This window comes from Equus caballus, unplaced genomic scaffold (genome assembly GCF_041296265.1).
Source record: "Equus caballus isolate H_3958 breed thoroughbred unplaced genomic scaffold, TB-T2T haplotype2-0000827, whole genome shotgun sequence".
NCBI classification, from domain to species: domain Eukaryota; kingdom Metazoa; phylum Chordata; class Mammalia; order Perissodactyla; family Equidae; genus Equus; species Equus caballus.
In genome coordinates, this window is record NW_027222010.1 from 10,001 (window position 1) to 19,759 (window position 9,759).

The following is a 9,759-nucleotide window of genomic DNA, read 5'->3' on the forward strand; positions in this document are numbered from 1 at the left end:
CACGCGCGGCCCCGCGCCCAACGACGGCCCGGCCGGGCGTGACCCTCCCCCGACTCGGAGGGGGGAGGCGCCGGCCGCGGTAGGCAAAGAGCGGCTCTGCCCACGCGCCACGATGGTGGCGTCCGTGGCTACTACGCGCAGAGGAGGGGCGGCGGCTGGGGGGTCCGGTACCCCAAGGCACCCTCTCGGATCGCTAGAGAAGGCTTTCTCCCCGAGGGCGTGTCGCCCCCGCCCATCGTCCGCCATCGGGCCCACCAAGGCGCTTACAGACACCATGGCCACACAACGCAGGAGGGGTCTGCGGTAGAGGTAAGGCCTAGAGCAAGTCGGAGCGTCCGTGGTCAGGGCCGCGAGCCCGCGCTGCCCCGGGCTCGCCATCTCCGGCCACACTGGGCTTAGCTAGGGATCTAAAAGGCCCCTGTGCGGCTCCCAAGTCAGTGCCTCCCCTCAGGCCGAGACCAAGGGAGGCAGAGACTGGGACGGAGGTGCCGATCAAACAGCACCTCCCAACCAAAGAGCCAGCATCACGCCGCTGGCTCGGCCCGCCACGATCACTCCCACACCCGCGTGGAAACCCCAGCAAGGGGAACACGCGGGCACGCGCCCGAGCCTGCCCGCCCCCACACGGCACGCCGTGGGGGGGGGCGCGACGAGGCACCCGTCCCCCCCGAGGGGGACGGGCACGCCTCCCTTACCGACTCGACCCCCCGCTTCTCAGACACACCAGCGCAGCGGTCACCTGAGGAGGGCGACGGGAACAGGGAACGACACCGCCACTCGGCCTCAGGCGCCTGAGGGACGACCTGGAACACTCCAGGGGCACCGCCAACGGCCGGGGGAGCGCGCTCACGCGTCCAAGAAGGCGCGCGGCGCGGCGGCAACACGGCCCGCCCCACCGTGGGGAGGGCCGCCCGCGAGACACAGCCAAGAGGCACAGGCGGAGCATCCGCCGCGTCACGGAGACCCCGACACCGCCCACGCGCCAAGGCACGGGGCGGGGGAGCGAGGTCGGGCCGGATTCCGCACCCCTGCCACCTCCCACACGCCACTCGCAGCGGGGGAGAACGGGCGAGGGGGCCCGCGGGCAGAGCGAGAAGAGCGGTCCCGTTCGCCATGAACGTCCGTCCCTCGTCTGGCACGGCTTAGGCCCGGCCCGGGAGAGCACAGCATCACCACATCGATCAGCAGCATAACGCGAGGGATCCCCGAGCAAGGGAAGGCCGGCGAGGACAGCGAGCGGAGGAGCCTGCTTCAGCCTCACCGGCCCCCCTCCTCCTCTAGCAAGCGCGGGCGACGACCCCAGGACGAGAACGCCTGACACGCACTGGCACGGAGCCGGCGGGACGGGGTAAGTCGCGACCGCACCCGGGTGCCGGCGGCAGGGAGTGCACGTGGTAGAGGACCCCGCGCCCCTAACCCCGCCGCCCTCGGGTACCAGAGACCGGAGGTGGCACCACGGTCGCGGGGACGCCTGGAACGCACAAGAGCCGGCGCGCAGGCCCCAGCGGGCGGCTCAAGCGGCGGGGGTGGAAACGGGCGTCCGGTTCTCGGCCAGAGCCCGGAGACCTCCCCGCACACGCATCCAGGCACCCGGAAGCTCTCGGGCGACTGTCACCCGAGCAGAGCGTGTCGGCACTTATCTGGCGGCACAAAACCACCCATTCAGGGGCAAGAATCGCCGCGCCCGGAGACGGGGCCCACCCACGGATCACGAGGGGAACCCCTGGATCACGGCCACGGCCACCAGACCCCAAGCACGACCCCATCGCCACCAGGCCCGGAGCTCCCGGGGCCATCTGGTCGACCCCAGAAGCGTGGCGGCAGGGGGAGCCGGGGACAGCCTCCCCGGGCCGCCCGCGCGGGCCGGGACCGGTCGGTCCCTCCCTCTGAGTCGCCGGGTCAGGACTTAGAAAAGAATTCCACGGAGGAGCCTCCGGCGACCGGGCCCGGGGCGGGACCGTGGCTCCCGTCCCTCAGCCGGGGCTCCACCTACGCCTCGAGCCGGCCCCCTCCCACCTCCGGACAAAGACGCGACCCGCGAAACTCGGAGAGAGAAGTCCGGTCCGACGGCCCGGACCCACCCCGGGCACGCGTCCCGGCCGGGGACGCCCTCCCCGGCCCGCCCTCGAGGGCTCCCGCGGCCGGTCCACGCTCTTCTCCAGGGCGGGACTTGGACAAAAAACTGCCACGGAGGAGGAGGCATCCGAGGACCGGGCCCGGTCCCCACCGCCAGAGCCGGTCGACTCGGAAGACCAGTGGGGAAAAGGCCAGCCCGGCGGCCGAGCCCGTCGCGCCCTCCACGGGCCTCCCCCACAAGGCCCCGGCCGGTCCCCCACCTCCGGAGCGGGGCGCGGAAAGGGGATCGGCGACGCGGAAGGCCCGACCACCGGGCCGCCCTCAGGACGACGGCCGGGCACGGGACGAGTTCCCTCGCCCGTTCCCCCGCGGCGGCCCCCCACCCCCTCCCGGGGACGGAGGGGCACCGGCGGCTGCTGGTCGACCCGTCCGGGAGGCCCCACACCCCGGCCGGCACCGGGCGGCGCGGCGACAGCCACCTCCCTCAGTAGCCTGCACCTCCAATCTCCGGCGAGCGGGCGTCGCGCTCACGCCCCGGCGCCACCGGGCCAGATCCCGCCAGCGACGCCGGCCTCCCGGGACTCTGCCTCGGTCACCGCGGCCGAGTCCCGTCCCTTGGCCTGCGTCGCCGGAGCTCCGGAGGAAAGAGACGATATAAAAGCGGCCGCCAGGTGGCACCCGGCGACCGGCGACCGCCTCAGCGGGACGGAGCCGGAGCGCGGGCCCGCCAGGGAGCACAGCCGGGCCGCCGGGCCGCCAGATCCCGTCCCGGCGCCCCCTCGGACCCAGCCTCCCGGCCCAGCTCGGCCCCGGGGCGTCCGCCCGCGGGCTCCCGGCCGCCAAGGCGCAGCCCCAGCCGCAGGAGGGGGACCCGGAAAAGGTTTCTCGGGCGCTCACCGGGAAGGGGACGGGGAGAGTTCCCCCAGAGAGGCCAGGGGTCGGCCCGGGCCGGGCTGAGCCGGTGCGGCCGGGAGGCCGCCGCTTCCCGGAGCGGCCGGAGCGCCCCCGGGGCTCCCGGGAGGACTTAGAAAATCAGGGCGGGCGGGGACGGTCAAACCGAAACCAGGCACGTCATCCGAGAAGGACCGTGATGACGGGAGGAGGAAAGCTTTCAAGCGCAGAGGGTCTGTCGAAGGCAGGCGGAGAGTCTACCCGCTGAAACGGACGAAGATGGGAAAAAGAGGCTAGCTGAGGTGCCGACATTTAAGGAAATTAAAAAAAAAAAAAAAAGCACGAGGGCGTGGAGAACTGGGGGAAAATCAACACTGAGAAATCTACCCTCTGAAACTGACGAAGATGGGCAACAGGGGCTAGCTCGGGTGGCAATCTTTAAGCAGAACACACACACACACACACACACACACAAGCGCGTAGAGACCTGGGGAAAAAGCAACGCTGAGAAATCTACCCTCTGAAACTGACGAACATGGGCAACACAGGCTAGCTCAGGTGGCAATCGTTAAGCAAAAAAATAAATAAATAAAATAAAAAACTACAATGGCGAGGAGACCCGGTGAAAAAGCAACCCTGAAAAAAGGTACCCGCTGAAACGGAGGAAGCAGGGCAACAGAGCCTAGCTCAGGTGACAATATTTAAGCCAAAAAGAAAGAAAGAAAGAAACGAAGAAAAGAGCAAGGGAGTGGAGACCTTGGGAAAGAGCGATACTGAAAAATCTAGCCTCTGAAACTGACAAAGATGGGCAACACACGTTAGCTCAAGTGCCAATCTTGCAAAGAAAACACACACACTCACACACACACACACACTGAGGGACGTGGAGACCTGGGGAAAAAGCAACACTGAGAAATCCACCCTCTGAAGCTGACGAAAATGGGCCACAGAGGCTAGCTCAGGCGGCAATCGTTAAGCAAAAGAAACACACAAGGGCGTGGAGACCTGGGGAAAAAGCAACACTGAGAAATCCACCCTCAGAAACTGAGAAAGAAGCGCAACAGAGGCTAGCTCAGGTGGCAATCGTTAAGCAAAAGAAACACACAAGGGCGTGGAGACCCGGGTAAAAAGCAGCACGGAGAAATCCACCCTCTGAAACTGAGGAACATGGGCAACAGACGCTAGCTCAGGTTGGAACCTTTAAGCAGAAAAGAAAGACACCAGGGCGTGGAGAGCTGGCGAAAAAGCAACACTGAGAAATCTACCCTCTGAAACTGAGAAAGAAGCGCAACAGAGGCTAGCTCAGGTGGCAATCTTTAAGCAAAAGAAACACACAAGGGCGTGGAGACCTGGGGAAAAAGCAACACTGAGAAATCTACCCTCTGAAGCTGACGAAAATGGGCAACAGAGGCTACCTCAGGTGGCAATCATTAAGCAAAATAATAAAATAAAATAAAAAACTACAATGGCGAGGAGACCCGGTGAAAAAGCAACCCTGAAAAAAGGTACCCGCTGAAACGGAGGAAGCAGGGCAACAGAGCCTAGCTCAGGTGACAATATTTAAGCCAAAAAGAAAGAAAGAAAGAAAGAAAGAAAGAAAGAAAGAAAGAAAGAAAGAAAGAAAAGAGCAAGGGAGTGGAGACCTTGGGAAAGAGCAATACTGAAAAATCTAGCCTCTGACTGACAAAGACTGGCAACACACGTTAGCTCAAGTGCCAATCTTGCAAAGAAAACACACACACTCACACACACACACACACTGAGGGACGTGGAGATCTGGGGAAAAAGCAACACTGAGAAATCCACCCTCTGAAGCTGACGAAAATGGGCCACAGAGGCTAGCTCAGGTGGCAATCGTTAAGCAAAAGAAACACACAAGGGCGTGGAGACCCGGGTAAAAAGCAGCACGGAGAAATCCACCCTCTGAAACTGAGGAACATGGGCAACAGACCCTAGCTCAGGTTGCAACCTTTAAGCAGAAAAGAAAGACACCAGGGCGTGGAGACCCGGGTAAAAAGCAGCACGGAGAAATCCACCCTCTGAAACTGACGAACATGGGCAACAGAGGCTAGCTCAGGTGGCAATCGTTAAGCAAAAGAAACACACAGGGGCGTGGAGACCTGGGCAAAAAGCAGCACTGAGAAATCTACCCTCTGAAACTGACGAAGATGGGCCACAGAGGCTAGCTCAGGTGGCAATCGTTAAGCAAAAGAAACACACAAGGGCGTGGAGACCTGGGGAAAAAGCAACACTGAGAAATCCACCCTCTCAAACTGACGACCATGGGCAACACGGGCTAGCTCAGGTGGCAATTTTTAAGGAAAAATAAAAGGAAGTGCGTGGAGACCTGGGGAAAAAGCAACACTGAGAAATCCACCCTCAGAAACTGAGAAAGAAGCGCAACAAAGGCTAGCTCAGGTGGCAATCGTTAAGCAAAAGAAACACACAAGGGCGTGGAGACCTGGGGAAAAAGCAGCACTGAGAAATGTACCCTCTGAAACTGACGACGATGGGCAACAGAGGCTAGCTCAGGTGGCAATCTTTAAGCAAAAGGAAAACACAAGGGCGTGGAGACCTGGGGAAAAAGCAACACTGAGAATTCTACCCTCTGAAACTGCCGAAGATGGGCAACAGATGCTAGCTTTGGTTCAATATTTGAGCAAAAAAAAAAAAAAAACACACACACACACACACAAGGGCGTGCAGAACTTGGGAAAGAGCAAGACTGAGAAATCTACCCTCTGAAACTGACAAAGATGGGCAACAGAGACTAGCTCAGGTGGCAATCGTTAAGCAAAAGAAACAGACAAGGGCGTGGAGACCTGGGGAAAAAGCAGCACGGAGAAATCCACCCTCTGAAACTGACGAAGATGGGCCACAGAGGCTACCTCAGGTGGCAATCATTAAGCAAAAATATAAAATAAAATAAAAAACTACAATGGCGAGGAGACCCGGTGAAAAAGCAACCCTGAAAAAAGGTACCCGCTGAAACGGAGGAAGCAGGGCAACAGAGCCTAGCTCAGGTGACAATATTTAAGCCAAAAAGAAAGAAAGAAAGAAACGAAGAAAAGAGCAAGGGAGTGGAGACCTTGGGAAAGAGCGATACTGAAAAATCTAGCCTCTGAAACTGACAAAGATGGGCAACACACGTTAGCTCAAGTGCCAATCTTGCAAAGAAAACACACACACTCACACACACACACACACTGAGGGACGTGGAGACCTGGGAAAAAGCAACACTGAGAAATCCACCCTCTGAAGCTGACGAAAATGGGCCACAGAGGCTAGCTCAGGCGGCAATCGTTAAGCAAAAGAAACACACAAGGGCGTGGAGACCTGGGGAAAAAGCAACACTGAGAAATCCACCCTCAGAAACTGAGAAAGAAGCGCAACAGAGGCTAGCTCAGGTGGCAATCGTTAAGCAAAAGAAACACACAAGGGCGTGGAGACCCGGGTAAAAAAGCAGCACGGAGAAATCCACCCTCTGAAACTGAGGAACATGGGCAACAGACGCTAGCTCAGGTTGGAACCTTTAAGCAGAAAAGAAAGACACCAGGGCGTGGAGAGCTGGCGAAAAAGCAACACTGAGAAATCTACCCTCTGAAACTGAGAAAGAAGCGCAACAGAGGCTAGCTCAGGTGGCAATCTTTAAGCAAAAGAAACACACAAGGGCGTGGAGACCTGGGGAAAAAGCAACACTGAGAAATCTACCCTCTGAAGCTGACGAAAATGGGCAACAGAGGCTACCTCAGGTGGCAATCATTAAGCAAAATAATAAAATAAAATAAAAAACTACAATGGCGAGGAGACCCGGTGAAAAAGCAACCCTGAAAAAAGGTACCCGCTGAAACGGAGGAAGCAGGGCAACAGAGCCTAGCTCAGGTGACAATATTTAAGCCAAAAAGAAAGAAAGAAAGAAAGAAAGAAAGAAAGAAAGAAAGAAAGAAAGAAAGAAAGAAAAGAGCAAGGGAGTGGAGACCTTGGGAAAGAGCAATACTGAAAAATCTAGCCTCTGACTGACAAAGACTGGCAACACACGTTAGCTCAAGTGCCAATCTTGCAAAGAAAACACACACACTCACACACACACACACACTGAGGGACGTGGAGATCTGGGGAAAAAGCAACACTGAGAAATCCACCCTCTGAAGCTGACGAAAATGGGCCACAGAGGCTAGCTCAGGTGGCAATCGTTAAGCAAAAGAAACACACAAGGGCGTGGAGACCCGGGTAAAAAGCAGCACGGAGAAATCCACCCTCTGAAACTGAGGAACATGGGCAACAGACCCTAGCTCAGGTTGCAACCTTTAAGCAGAAAAGAAAGACACCAGGGCGTGGAGACCCGGGTAAAAAGCAGCACGGAGAAATCCACCCTCTGAAACTGACGAACATGGGCAACAGAGGCTAGCTCAGGTGGCAATCGTTAAGCAAAAGAAACACACAGGGGCGTGGAGACCTGGGCAAAAAGCAGCACTGAGAAATCTACCCTCTGAAACTGACGAAGATGGGCCACAGAGGCTAGCTCAGGTGGCAATCGTTAAGCAAAAGAAACACACAAGGGCGTGGAGACCTGGGGAAAAAGCAACACTGAGAAATCCACCCTCTCAAACTGACGACCATGGGCAACACGGGCTAGCTCAGGTGGCAATTTTTAAGGAAAAATAAAAGGAAGTGCGTGGAGACCTGGGGAAAAAGCAACACGGAGAAATCCACCCTCAGAAACTGAGAAAGAAGCGCAACAAAGGCTAGCTCAGGTGGCAATCGTTAAGCAAAAGAAACACACAAGGGCGTGGAGACCTGGGGAAAAAGCAGCACTGAGAAATGTACCCTCTGAAACTGACGACGATGGGCAACAGAGGCTAGCTCAGGTGGCAATCTTTAAGCAAAAGGAAAACACAAGGGCGTGGAGACCTGGGGAAAAAGCAACACTGAGAATTCTACCCTCTGAAACTGCCGAAGATGGGCAACAGATGCTAGCTTTGGTTCAATATATGAGCAAAAAAAAAAAAAAACACACACACACACACACAAGGGCGTGCAGAACTTGGGAAAGAGCAAGACTGAGAAATCTACCCTCTGAAACTGACAAAGATGGGCAACAGAGACTAGCTCAGGTGGCAATCGTTAAGCAAAAGAAACAGACAAGGGCGTGGAGACCTGGGGAAAAAGCAGCACGGAGAAATCCACCCTCTGAAACTGACGAAGATGGGCCACAGAGGCTACCTCAGGTGGCAATCATTAAGCAAAAATATAAAATAAAATAAAAAACTACAATGGCGAGGAGACCCGGTGAAAAAGCAACCCTGAAAAAAGGTACCCGCTGAAACGGAGGAAGCAGGGCAACAGAGCCTAGCTCAGGTGACAATATTTAAGCCAAAAAGAAAGAAAGAAAGAAACGAAGAAAAGAGCAAGGGAGTGGAGACCTTGGGAAAGAGCGATACTGAAAAATCTAGCCTCTGAAACTGACAAAGATGGGCAACACACGTTAGCTCAAGTGCCAATCTTGCAAAGAAAACACACACACTCACACACACACACACACTGAGGGACGTGGAGACCTGGGGAAAAAGCAACACTGAGAAATCCACCCTCTGAAGCTGACGAAAATGGGCCACAGAGGCTAGCTCAGGCGGCAATCGTTAAGCAAAAGAAACACACAAGGGCGTGGAGACCTGGGGAAAAAGCAACACTGAGAAATCCACCCTCAGAAACTGAGAAAGAAGCGCAACAGAGGCTAGCTCAGGTGGCAATCGTTAAGCAAAAGAAACACACAAGGGCGTGGAGACCCGGGTAAAAAGCAGCACGGAGAAATCCACCCTCTGAAACTGAGGAACATGGGCAACAGACGCTAGCTCAGGTTGGAACCTTTAAGCAGAAAAGAAAGACACCAGGGCGTGGAGAGCTGGCGAAAAAGCAACACTGAGAAATCTACCCTCTGAAACTGAGAAAGAAGCGCAACAGAGGCTAGCTCAGGTGGCAATCTTTAAGCAAAAGAAACACACAAGGGCGTGGAGACCTGGGGAAAAAGCAACACTGAGAAATCTACCCTCTGAAGCTGACGAAAATGGGCAACAGAGGCTACCTCAGGTGGCAATCATTAAGCAAAATAATAAAATAAAATAAAAAACTACAATGGCGAGGAGACCCGGTGAAAAAGCAACCCTGAAAAAAGGTACCCGCTGAAACGGAGGAAGCAGGGCAACAGAGCCTAGCTCAGGTGACAATATTTAAGCCAAAAAGAAAGAAAGAAAGAAAGAAAGAAAGAAAGAAAGAAAGAAAGAAAGAAAGAAAGAAAAGAGCAAGGGAGTGGAGACCTTGGGAAAGAGCAATACTGAAAAATCTAGCCTCTGACTGACAAAGACTGGCAACACACGTTAGCTCAAGTGCCAATCTTGCAAAGAAAACACACACACTCACACACACACACACACTGAGGGACGTGGAGATCTGGGGAAAAAGCAACACTGAGAAATCCACCCTCTGAAGCTGACGAAAATGGGCCACAGAGGCTAGCTCAGGTGGCAATCGTTAAGCAAAAGAAACACACAAGGGCGTGGAGACCCGGGTAAAAAGCAGCACGGAGAAATCCACCCTCTGAAACTGAGGAACATGGGCAACAGACCCTAGCTCAGGTTGCAACCTTTAAGCAGAAAAGAAAGACACCAGGGCGTGGAGACCCGGGTAAAAAGCAGCACGGAGAAATCCACCCTCTGAAACTGACGAACATGGGCAACAGAGGCTAGCTCAGGTGGCAATCGTTAAGCAAAAGAAACACACAGGGGCGTGGAGACC